The sequence below is a fragment of the Eumetopias jubatus genome, unplaced genomic scaffold (genome assembly GCF_037043125.1).
Source record: "Eumetopias jubatus isolate StellerSeaLion01/CBP00866 unplaced genomic scaffold, mEumJub1_p1.0 scaffold_16, whole genome shotgun sequence".
Lineage (NCBI taxonomy): Eukaryota > Metazoa > Chordata > Mammalia > Carnivora > Otariidae > Eumetopias > Eumetopias jubatus.
The window spans coordinates 4,504,442-4,517,225 of record NW_028274822.1 but is presented as its reverse complement, the minus strand read 5'-3'; positions in this window follow the sequence as shown (position 1 = coordinate 4,517,225).

Below are 12,784 nucleotides of genomic sequence, written 5' to 3'. Positions count from 1 at the left end.
AGTGGTGAGTAGACCCTCCAACATCCAGAGTCTAGGGGACCAGAGTGCTAGACCTCGTTGGCGTAAGGAGTGTGTGTGCTGTGTGTCCTGGGCGTCAGGTGGGTAGAACGGATGCTCATGTGGCCCTTGCGATGCCGCCACTGGAAATGTTCTTAGGTACTCACTGTCTCCCCCCGAGGGAGGTGGTATCTGGAAGATTTTCCAGGAGCTTATGCAGTACCTGGCATGTGGTTGTGCCGGGAGTGGTGGAGCCAGGCGGGGACTCCGATGAGGCCCCAGCAGCTGCTGCAGGTGCGGCGAGCTAGGACATATTCCAGTGTGCTTTTCCATGCTCGTTTTTTCTTCCACAAAACACATTTTCCCATTAAGTATTCATACCTGTTGAATGTAGGAGGCAGGGTACCACCTCGGGGAAGATGGAAGATGTGGAGAATCATACACATGCAGGTGCAAACTGCTGCCTTTCTTGCTAAACCCTGAACTCTTCCCCCCCCCCACCCCACCATTTGTGTACCTAGTTGTGGGGTGGAGGCCCAGGAATCTGCATTTTAAGGGTGTCATTCCATGATTTTTAGTGTATTCACAGATACGTGCAACCATCACCACAGATGATTTTAGGATATTTTCATGACTTCATTAAAGAAATCCTGTACCCTTCACAATGACATCCCTATTTCCTGGTCCCTGCCTCCGGCCCCGAGGAACCCTGCATCTGCTTGGATCTCTTTTAGGGCTCGCTACGGTGCAGGCAGTTAGCTGTTTAACAGGAAGCACTTCTAAGGAAACAAAAATAAAAGTTTAGATTCTAACAAACTCCAAAATCTGTTTTTGAGTCTAGAGGGCGATCAGTTGAGATTTGGGGGGATGTTGGGTTTGGAGCATCTTTAGATGGTGCAGCAGTGGGTGTGATTCTGATGAATTCCTGCTTTGCCATTGGGGTGACTCTGGTGACGGGCACTGGGTGTTCTGGTGAACTTCCTTCGTGGCCCCGCACAGCCGCAGGTGGGAAAAGGTGTCCCTGTGCATGAACCACTGCAGTGATTTCTCGCAAGTTTATATCCGCTTCAGTTTGTAGGGGTTTCGGAAAAAGGGAAGTTTGAGTTCTTAGTGATTCCAAGTCAGAGGGTGGGAGAAAATTGGAAACATTAGTTTGGAGAGTTGTAGCTAGTTACTGGAGGAAACAGAAAGAACTGGGGACCCAGCCTGGTTTATAGGTAGGTGACAGTGACTAGAACTGGGGCCTGATAATGGGTGCACTACAGTTCTGCGCTGAAACAGGATTCTCTCTACCATCACCTCCGTTTCTAGCAGATGTAATCACAGTAGGATTAATTTGTTCCTAAAGTAAGTCTAGTCGCATTACACTTGGCCTGGTTATTTATGTAAGTGCAGCAAGAATAGCGATTGGTCATATAGGCTCTTTTTAAGTCTGCTTTGCCAGAACTTTCAATAAAGAATGTCAGATCAGACTTTTAAAGTCGCTCTAGACAAGGAAGTCAGGCCAAGGACTTGCCATCATTCTTCGCCTGCAGTACCTACAGATCTGGGTGAATTCCTCTCTTCTTGAGGTCCCCAAGATCTATTTTTAATAATTTTTTATTGAATTGTAACTAACATAGTGTTATTTTCAAGTATACAGTATAACGATTGAACAATTCTAGGTACTACTTTGTGCTCACCGTGAGAAGCATAATCACCAATGTTACTACCTTCTACTGACTATATTCCCTGTGCTGTACTTTTCATCTCTGTCAATCATTTATTTTGTAACTGGTAGTTTGTACTTCTTAATCCCTTTTATCTATTTCACCCATCCCCCACCTCTCCTCTGGCAACCAGCAGTTGGTTCTCTGTATTTAAGAGTCTGGTTTTCTTGTTTGTTTGTGCCTTTGTTTTGGTTTTCAGATTCCACATATAAGTGAAATCATATGGTATTTATATTTGAAGTTTCCTGGGTCTGCCAGAAAGTGTCCATCCTCACTCACCTGTAAGGCTAGAAACTGTTTCTGTCAGCAAGAGACCAGGCTGGTTTGGGGGTGCTTTACTGGTTTGATAAAGTCAATTTTAGTTCCTTAAAACTGGTCATATCTGATTCTATGCACTTTATTCTCAAATATGGCCTTCCAGTCAAGGCTTTGGTAACCAGTGTTTTAAACTATATTCTCTTATGAGGAGGACAGATTCCTGTTTAATGTATGCATTTGCATACACACACACACATATATGAATTGTATTGCAATGAAAATAAGAGCACTCAATGAAAGTTTACAAATTTTGGAGGGATCAGGCAGGGAGAAAAGCATAAATGTTTCATTTCTGTTTACAGAGATAATTTATCAGATTACTGTAAGTTAAAGATAGCTTAAGAAAAGAGATAAAGGGTTTCCTTAAATCTTAAAGGAACCAGCATGATTTCAAACAAAAAGTTAAAAAGTGACAATCATCCTCATCAGTTCGTCCGGTTCCCTGTAGTGAACTTCTGTTTTGCTTGATTCTGGATTAGAAGTTTTGTGATGGCATCAGCTCTTTCTTATTCTGGAAATCCATGCTCAGCCCCATGGCGGGGTCTGGGAGCCCCTCTAGGGCTCCGTCATGGAGCATTCTTGCTGCAGCTGATTACAGACACTCTGGGAGAAGAACCGGAGTGAGGCAGTAACCGTCCGGGACTGGGACTGAAACACAGCGTGGCTACGCATGTTTGAAAGCTCGTTTTTAACTGACCGAAATTTGGTTATTTCTGAGGCACACAGCATTTCAAATTAAACATTGGGATTATGATGGATTCTATGTACAGTAAGAACATGGACAGATTTCTAGAAATTTTACACAATTTTTGAGACACTAACCTGAAGAAGGTTAAACATCACTTTTATTTGACAATGCTCCTCATGTAATTTAACATATCACATAGACCTAATTAGAGTTTAGTTAATTCTAGTTACTATCACTCCCAAATCGTTGAGATTTTCCAGGGACCCTCGGGAAAAATCCCAAAATTGGTTCTAGGTCAAAAAGACTTCATTTAGAATTTGATTTTTGGAAGTTGTCGAAAATGTCCAGAGGTTTGAAACTTGATTAAATACGATCAGAGTTCACGTGAAGTAATAACTTGGCTGTCTATTTAACCAGAGAGACAATTGAAACATTGCAAGGGCAAATCAGAAAGTCACATAGTTTGGGGGGAGAAAAAGGAGGAAGAAGAAGAAAAAACACTTTAGTTCTTTTAATATTGAGAAGACTTAGCTTTCCTAAGTAATCAAAGACCTGATTAAGGCAGCATGAAGTACAGGAGGTTATTTTGATAAGGCCCATAATCTTTATTTTCTGGGCAGATTGCTCAACATGTAAAGAACAATCCTTTACAACAGTCCAAGAAAGTCTTGTTCTTTGAATTGAGAAAGAATATTCAGTTGTAGCTTTACGTAGTCACACTGTTGATAGTAGAGCTCTTCAAAAACCTTATAATACATTCATTTACTTTTCTCCGGTTTCACTACACAATATAAGATTTTCTCTTTCTTTTTGCCCAACTTTTGATACTTGTTTTTATTTTTTACTTTCCTGTTTTTTAATTTTGAGACAACCTTTAGGTAACCCCTAAACTAGGACAAAATTTCTTTTAATAAGAACACATCTTCACACCTTACATACCCCCATTTTTTTTTTTACCAAAACCATATCTTACTTTCCTTGTGTACTTTGTATACAGAGTTTATTTCTTTACCCTAATTATTCTCAGCGGTTTCACTTACATATATAGTTTAGAATTCTGAACCCTTGTAACTTTGCTATCTAGTGAACACCGGGAGGTAAGCAGTTGCGAGCTGGTTGTTACGTGTTCTGTAGATCAGCAACTTTATGAATACAGCATTTCGTAATTTTTACAGACCTATGCTTCTTCATAGTACAATTGACTTTCAATGTGGCAAGAGAATATATTTACCAATAGACTTATCTATCTTTTGTCTCTCTGTAATAAGCCAAAAGTAGATAAACTTATGTTTAAAACTTAGGTTTATAAATGGTTTCAGTATTTTATCTTATTTAGAAAAGGTCTGGATATTTAATGAATATCCATCGTTAGGCTTAGTATAATTTTAAGGTTTCAAGTTACCAAAAAGATTTTGGAAATTTTTTAAGCAGACATATTTTATAAAACCTGAGCACTGTTTGGGTTGCATCTGGGAGGAGAGTGGAGGTAGGGGCTGCTAAGTCCTGAAGCTGCCTGGGCATCCCACGGAGCTCCTGCCTCAGGGGGCAGGTGGGTGCATTGCTCCTGGGATGGAGCCCAGACAAGCTGTTTTAAGTTGAGCCTCACTGATTTGCGGCCCACAGGAAATGCAGCAGGAGGAAGTGAACCAAAAGGATCGCCCCACTCCACCCCCTCGCAGCCCTGTGCACAGGACAGTAGGTCATTCCTGCACATCCAGGTGCAAGGGGCTCTTGTCCCCAAAGCACCTCTCCCCTCTGGCCCCCATAATTCCTCAAGTGTCCTGCATCTCAATTGCTCTTTCAAGTGATTACAATCCTCCCCATTCAGAAGCTCTCTGGTTGGAACAGAGGTGCCTTTTTCGGACTATGCATGGCACTGAAAAGGACCACACTCAGCTTCTGAGGCCACTGGCACATAAAGTTGGGGGCTCTGTTCCCTGTCTACCCATGAAGGAATGGGGTGCAGTGCATCCTGAGGGAGTGGGGAATTTGTGAAAGGAGACAGCAAGGGGGGAGTGTGCCCAGGTGGAGGGGGGGAAGTGTGCCCAGGTGGAGGGGGGGAAGTGTGCCCAGGTGGAGGGGGGAGTGTGCCCAGGTGGAAGGGGGAGTGTGCCCAGGTGGAGGGGGGAGTGTGCCCAGGTGGAGGGGGGGAGTTTGCCCAGGTGGAGGGGGGTAAGTGTGCCCAGGTGGAGGGGGGAGTGTGCCAAGGTGAAGGGGGTAAGTGTGCCCAGGTGGAGGGGGGAGTGTGCCCAGGTGGAGGGGGGAAGTGTGCCCAGGTGGAGGGGGGAGTGTGCCCAGGTGGAGGGGGGAGTGTGCCCAGGTGGAGGGGGGGAGTTTGCCCAGGTGGAGGGGGGGAAGTTTGCCCAGGTGGAGGGGGGGAGTGTGCCCAGGTGGAGGGGGGAGTGTGCCCAGGTGGAGGGGGGAGTGTGCCCAGGTGGAAGGGGGAGTGTGCCCAGGTGGAGGGGGGGAGTGTGCCCAGGTGGAAGGGGGGAGTGTGCCCAGGTGGAAGGGGGGGAGTGTGCCCAGGTGGAAGGGGGAGTGTGCCCAGGTGGAGGGGGGAGTGTGCCCAGGTGGAGGGGGGGAAGTGTGCCCAGGTGGAGGGGGGGAAGTGTGCCCAGGTGGAGGGGGGAGTGTGCCCAGGTGGAGGGGGAGTGTGCCCAGGTGGAAGGGGGGGAGTGTGCCCAGGTGGAGGGGGGAGTGTGCCCAGGTGGAAGGGGGAGTGTGCCCAGGTGGAGGGGGGAGTGTGCCCAGGTGGAGGGGGGAGTGTGCCCAGGTGGAAGGGGGAGTGTGCCCAGGTGGAGGGGGGGAGTTTGCCCAGGTGGAGGGGGGGAAGTTTGCCCAGGTGGAGGGGGGTAGTGTGCCCAGGTGGAGGGGGGTAGTGTGCCTAGGTGGAAGGGGGAGTGTGCCCAGGTGGAAGGGGGAGTGTGCCCAGGTGGAGGGGGGAGTGTGCCAGGTGGAGGGGGGGAAGTGTGCCCAGGTGGAGGGGGGGAAGTGTGCCCAGGTGGAGGGGGGGAAGTGTGCCCAGGTGGAGGGGGGGGAGTTTGCCCAGGTGGAGGGGGGGGAGTGTGCCCAGGTGGAGGGGGGGAGTGTGCCCAGGTGGAGGAGGGGAAGTGTGCACAGGTGGAACCTCCCAAAGATTGTAGGATGAGGAGCAACCCAGTGCCCTGGGCTCCCTGAGTCTGCTGTACTAGGAGGTTTTATTTTATTTTATTTTATTTAAAGGTTTTATTTATTTATTTGACAGAGAGAGACACAGTGAGTGAGGGAACACAAGCAGGGGGAGAGGGAGAGGGAGACACAGGCTTCCCGCGGAGCAGGGAACCCGATGAGGGGCTCGATCCCAGGACCCTGGGATCATGACCTGAGCCGAAGGCAGACGCTTAGTGACTGAGCCACCCAGGCGCCCCTAAGAGGTTTTAGCTTTACCGTTTGCTTGGGGCACCTTGTTACCTCACTACACCTTGTACTGCATGCAGCCCAGGGTCTCTGCAGGAGCACTGGTCTGGGGCAACGGCACAGAGCCCAAAGCCTCTGCTGACACACACCTTCATTTAGATCCCGAGCTCATGGTGCGGGGCCCACAGTTATTAATATATCCCATGTCCTCGTCTTGGAGGCTGAGGGTATCCAGGACATGGATGTTTATGCCTTTTTAGGCACAGTAATTGGAGCACACAGCTTTTCAGGGAGCTTTTTCTTCATGCGGATCCTGTCCACCTGGACTTGGGAAAGTGTGCGGTGAGGCGTGTTTCCAGGGAGTCTGCATGTGGGCACTGCACACCGAGGCTGGGGAGCCCTTGCCTTCAAGAAGGGAAATCACTTTAGGGACTTCGGGTCAAGGCTCCCATCCACTTCAAATGCCCCAATTACATGTGCTTTAAATTTTTGATTACAAAGACATGGACTCAGAAACACAATACATATCCCTACTGAACAAAAACAAAACTTACAGTGGGGAGCAGGGGCTGAGGCTGCTGCTTTGCTGGACTCTGGGTCTACAAGAGGCCGTGATGTCCAGGAGTGAGACTCCCGCAGGGTCATAGGGCCCAGAGCGCCTGGGCACGGACGGCAGCCGGAGCCAGTGCCATTGCAGAAGCCCCTGCGGTGGCACATCCCAGCCCCACTGCACGCTGTTTGGGAACAAACACTAAGCCACCCGCTTAAGACCCGATCGTGGACCAGGCATCATGGGGCGCCCAGAGGAGGCAGCCACGACAACCCGAGGCAGAAATCATTCCGGAGGAGAACAGGACAGCTGTCACTGAAGTGGGGCCCGCCATTGAAGACCCAGAAGTACCTAAGACCCACAGGAAGAACACCCACAGATTAACTGAGAAGCGAGGCTATAGCCTCTGAAACACAACAGTAGAACTTGTTTACTGTTCTGAAGTAAACTGCTTACATACTGAAGAATGATGTATGTTTACATTCTTCAAGAGATGGATGATTGCGTGCGGAAGGCATATATGAGTCAAGAACAGACGGGTATGAAACACAACAACGTGAAGTCCTGAAAATGGAAATTAGTCATTGGAAAAACTCAAGAGTTCAGGTAAATGCATAACTGGCCCCCAAGAGAGACCTAGTCACCTGCACAACACCATGTCCGGGAAGCAGAGCGAAGAGGAAAGAAGAAAAAAAAAAGCTGAGAGAACTGGAGAACACAGGACAGATTGAAAGATGCCCACGGTCATAGTTCTAGAAAGAGAGTCAAGGGAATGGCAGAGAATCAGTGCTGGGAGAGAGAAGGAGAATTTTACGGAATAAATGAAGACACAAAGGAGTCTTCAGTTTGCTAATGGATGTTGAGGATTGAGCAAGATGTACCAGGTGTCAGACACCTCACAGTGAAGCTGAGGAGTAAGAGGAAATCCGGAATCCCTTAGCGGGGGAGGGGCGCCGTGGGCCATGATGCTCTGCAGGGGGTGCTGGTTGCAGGTGCCCCGCATGCACAGGGCCCTGGGGGCTGCAGCAGCTGGTGTGCACTGTGCGGGCGCACAGCTCGGGGCTGCCAGGCTGTGCATCAGGGACAGAGGCCAGGAGAGCCTCCCGCAGAAGGAGGAACACATCCAGTGTGGGTTTTGGGGAAACCCTCGAGACTCTTGAGATTGCCGGGAGGGAACAAAATCTGCCCAAATTTACATTTACATTTCCCTTATTCATGTTATAGCTGAAATAGACCAATTTTGCTTTTTTACACAGTGTTGGGATAGAAGTCGTGACGTCAGTGGAGATCAGGTACACTTGGTGTCCTTCAGGACTCTGCGCGTAATTGTTCCCTAGGAGCTGGCTGGGGTCTTAGTCTGTGACAGGCACTTAGGGAGATAAGGGAGACAAAAGTCCTAGCCCACCTACAACTTACCTTCAAGCAAGTCGGATCATTATAAAGTGAACATGTAATAGAATATGAGGTACAATAAAGTGCAGGGTGGCCTGCGTCAAAATTCACGTCCACCTGGACCCTCAGAATGTGACCTTATTTGCAAGTAGGGTCTTTGCAGATGTAATCAGTTAAAATGAGGTCATACTGGGGTGGGGTGGACCCTAAAGCCACTGCCAGTGTCCCTCTGGGAAGAGAGGGGACGCGGAGCCACACCCAGGCGGAGGCGGGTGAAGCCCGAGGCACAGATCAGAGCCATGCACCTGTGAGTGGGGGGGGGCAGGATGGCTGGCCAGCCCCTCACGTTGAGAAGAGGCAAGGAGGGACTCCCCAAGGAGGGAAATCCCTCAGAGGGATTTCTTTCCTTTTTTTTTTTTAAGATTTTATTTATTTGAGAGAGAGAGAGAGAGAGAGAACACGAGAGGGGGAGGGTCAGAGGGAGAAGCAGACTCCCCGCTGAGCAGGGAGCCCAATGTGGGGCTAGATCCCGGGACTCCAGGATCATGACCTGAGCCAAAGGCAGTCGCTTAACCAACTGAGCCACCAGGGTGCCCCCTCAGAGGGATTTCTAACTTCTGACCTGCAGAACCGTGAGAGAATCCGTTCCTGTGGGATGTTGTTCCAGTAGCCCTAGGGAACTAACATGGGGGATGGAGACATTCCTGCCCTTTCCTCGGGCTGCCCTTGTTCCAGAACTTTCATTTGTGGAACTGTTTGTTCACAGCCTGCGGTACTGCTATTCCAAGAGGTGGCCTGGCCTGGGATCCACCCTTCCCTTTATGCTCCCGGGCCATCCGGGTCTCCTCAGCTCCCCCGTGCACACCGCCCTCATCCCCTCTCCCTCCTCCTCCTGCTGGAGCTTCCAGATGCTTCTCTGTTCCGCTGCCACCAGAACCCTGATTTCATCTGCTATGCCCTGAGATCAGGCAGTCCCTCCTGCAGGTGGTTCAGATTTATCCTGTTCACACTCGTACGAAAAGTCCGCCAAATGAGATTTAAAGGAAGAAGGAGAAAACAGTGGTTCCTGTCTAACCACAGCCAGGTGATCTTAGCAGAGGACGCTGGCCTTGCCGGGCACAGCGCCACTGATGATTTGGGCTTCACACCCTTCAGCCTCAGCACTGAGGCTGAGCTCCGCTCTCGGTCCTTGCCTCTGAGGAGACCCTCCAGCTCCACGGGGTGACACTGCCCTCAGGGCACCGTGCCTTTCAGGCTGTGACCTTGGCGACATGGCACGCCTGCAAGGCCTCTGGCTCTCTCCTTCACCCCTTCTCCGGCTCTTTGCCGTCGCGCTGTGAACTGGCCCGTTTCCAGAGGGCAGCTGGCTTCGGAAGTGGCGCAGAGCCGGACTGCCTCTCTGGCTGATGTTTGGACAGGCCCAGGTCCCTGGCCACACTGGAGGGAATGAAAAGGGTCACAAGAGGCCTTTCTGAGGTGACATCACGCTCAGACAATGCCTGCTTTCTCCTTCCCTGTGGCCTGCGTGGGGCGAAGACCGGAGTGAGGGAGAGAACATGCACCCCTGCAGTTGGGAGTGGCCAGGATGGAGCACTGTGTACGGAACCTGGGGCCCCGAGGGCGCTGGGGCAGGCTTCCTGCCTGCCCTACCTGCGCCCCATGACCACACCCAGCTCCTCCTCCACCCCTGGCTTCTGGCCTACTCTGGTGGAGAAACTGGCGGTTCTTGGGACTTTCTGGGGGAGCTCTGCTCCTTGAAACCCTCTCCTTCATCCTAGACTGCCTCCAGGCTCCCTTCTGAAAGCCACGCCCCGGGCTTGCTCAGGCTTCTAGGGAGTTGTTGCAGAGTTAGTTAATCTCTGCAGGATCACTGGGTTCAGTTCAGCTCCTGCAGGGGAATTAACACATTCCAGGAAAGCCTGGTTTGGGGTTGGGATTTTATTTTTAATCCTGTCATAGTGAGATAAAATAGGCAACTCAAGCATTTTTTCTGCATTATAACAAATCCATCCAAGCTGACACGGGGCAGATCAGCCTCTGTAAGACAATCACGTCGGACTCCAGGGGCCTTGGTAAGTAGAATTCTTGGTGTGCAGGTAGACCCTGGCACTAAAGTTTCTTACAGGCAGAAAAGGGTTTGGCCTCTGGCTTCCCCCCCATTGTGTGCCTGGGGGGAAGCCAGCTCAGTCCGGCTGTCTAGGCTGTCTACAGTGGGAGGCAACCCTGTTTTCATTTTCTATTGTTGATTCTAGTCAACTTCAAAATCCAACAACAGTAACAAATGGGGAGGGAGTGGGCTTCATCAACAGCTTACCCCGTTCCCAGACCCCTTTTAGGGCACCTGCTTTGTTCCAGGTGGGTGGTGGAAGTGCCCTTCTGAAGACAGCCCATGGTGATTTCAAGGCTGCCCTCCGCTAAGCACAAGGAGCATCTAACTTAGTCCAGTTGTTGTCTGGAGCTGGGAGAGGACAGTGAAAACAGGCCTGCATCCCAGGGGACGCCTGGCAGTAGGTGGGGTGGGGGGGGATGGTGGGGTGTGGGAGGCTCTAAGGCGGTGGAGCTGGATTAGGGCCCATTGGTGGTTACGCTGCAGACCTGGACATGACTTTAAGAAGTCTTAAAAGGTAAAGTGTTTAAAACTAAGATTCAGCACAGGGCGCTTGGAAATTTGTTCCCAAAGAACAACCAGCTGGAATTAGCAGAAGCCTGTGGAGCAAGCAAGGTTTCCTCTGGGACGGGCCCTGCAGGGCTGGACTACCTATTCTCCCCAAGAAAACAGGAAGCCCAGGGCCTTCCCAGCTCTGCCCCCGTGACCCCATGCTTCACCTTCCAGTTCTCTGGCAACTTTCTATATCTACGGAATTTTGTTGGGTGGTTAGTTCAAGGTCAAGCGTGACTGTAACACAAGGAGACAAGCGGAAAGGTAAAGGAACATGAGAGACTCCAGAGGGGCTGATCCGCAGCCCTGGTCCCACCCAGGACCTTCCAGGCGGGGCTGGTGCCCAGTGAATCCCCGCGGGCCTGAGGGCGAAGGGCAGCAGGGCTCTGCTGGCTCTGCAGGGAGGGGAGCGGCGGGCGAGGTGTGCAGGACCAGTCTTTCTGGAGCATCAGTCCTTGGCCCGTGGCTTCCACTGGGAAGGAGGCCATTCCCACTGAAACTGCAAATATTCTTGGTCCTTGCGGTCACGGTTTTCCTTCTTTGCCCGTGGCTCCCTTTTCTTCTTCAAATTCCCCTTTTTATTTTTTATCAGAGAGGCGCATCAAATAATTTTTAGTGGAAATTGAACAAATGAATAATAAAAGTTCAAATATTGATTTAGGTGTATCAGCTGCAAAAAATTAGCCTACTCCATTTCAAAGGGCTTTTCCCGGGTGCCCAGAGCTCCATCTTCCTGCCAGTGCGGGTCTGAGGACTCATTTCTTTGGGATTTATTTGTAACCTTTGGCTTTTGGCTCTGCTTAGCTGAGCTTAGCTGAATCCAGCCTCATTCTTCTCAGAATAAAGGCCAAGGGAGCTCCTCAATGGCCCACTGGCACCATCTACTGGGCTAAATTCTTAATCTGTTCATGAATGAGCCTGGCTCCCTTTTACCCCCCCTTTTTTTAAAGATTTTATTTATTTATTTGGGAGAGAGAGAGAGAGAGAGCATGAGCAGGCGTAGGGGCTGAGGGAGAAGCAGACTCCCCGCTGAGCAAGGAGCCTGACGACGACGCGGGGCTCGATCCCAGGACCCTGGGATCGTGACCAGAGCTGAAGGCAGACGCTTAACCTACTGAGCCGCCCAGGCGCCCCCTTTTATCTTATTTTTACCCACTACTTTGCTTCCTTTATGGGTGTTTCTCCAACTCGGTGATATATTATTGAATGAGTCCTTCTATTTATGATTGCTATTTTTATAACGACTGTATTGCACTATAATTCACGTGCCTTACAGTTCACCCGCTTCAGTGCACACTCCAATGGCTTTTAGTATATCCAGTTGTGTAGCCGTCACAATTTCAGAACATTCCAGCCACCCAGAAAGAACCCCTGCCCATCAGCACTCGCTCCCCGTTTCCCCCAATCCTCGCAGGCCTCGGCAGCCTGCAAGGTCCCCCCCTCCCCCGTCTCGGGATCTGCCTGTTCTGGACATTCCACATACATGGGCTGATGCCATCTGCAGTATCTTGTGTCCGGTTTCCTTCACTTCGCACTGCGTGCTAACGGTTCGTTGGTGCCGTGGTGTGGGTCAGTCCTCCATCTCTTTTCGTGGCTGAACAACATCCCCTTGTGTGTGGCCGCCATGTCTTGTGTACCCACTTGTCTGTGGATGGTCATTGGATTAGCTCTGCCTCTCAGCTGCCAGGAGGAATGCAGTCGGGGGCCTGCTCAGGAAGGGGCTGCCGCCTCACATCCCCACCTGTTGTAGGATTTCTCCATTTTAACCCATCCTCGTGGGTGTGAAGTGATTTTCCTCTGCCTGATGGCTAATGAGGTTGAGCGTCTTTTCATGTGCTTATTGGCCACTGGTGAGAGAAATGTCTCTTCAGATCCTTTGCCCACTTTTAAACTGGGTTAATTTGTATTTTATTATTGAGTTGCAGTTTCTTGTATTGTAGACACAAGTCCTCACCTCGGCTGTGCCAGCGCCTGGAAGCAGAGGCCAAGGGAGGAAGCAGCCTACATCTAAAATGGTTCTATTGTAAAAATGTACAACAATCCAGAAGGAAGAGCTGGGCGGGAAGAAGAGCATT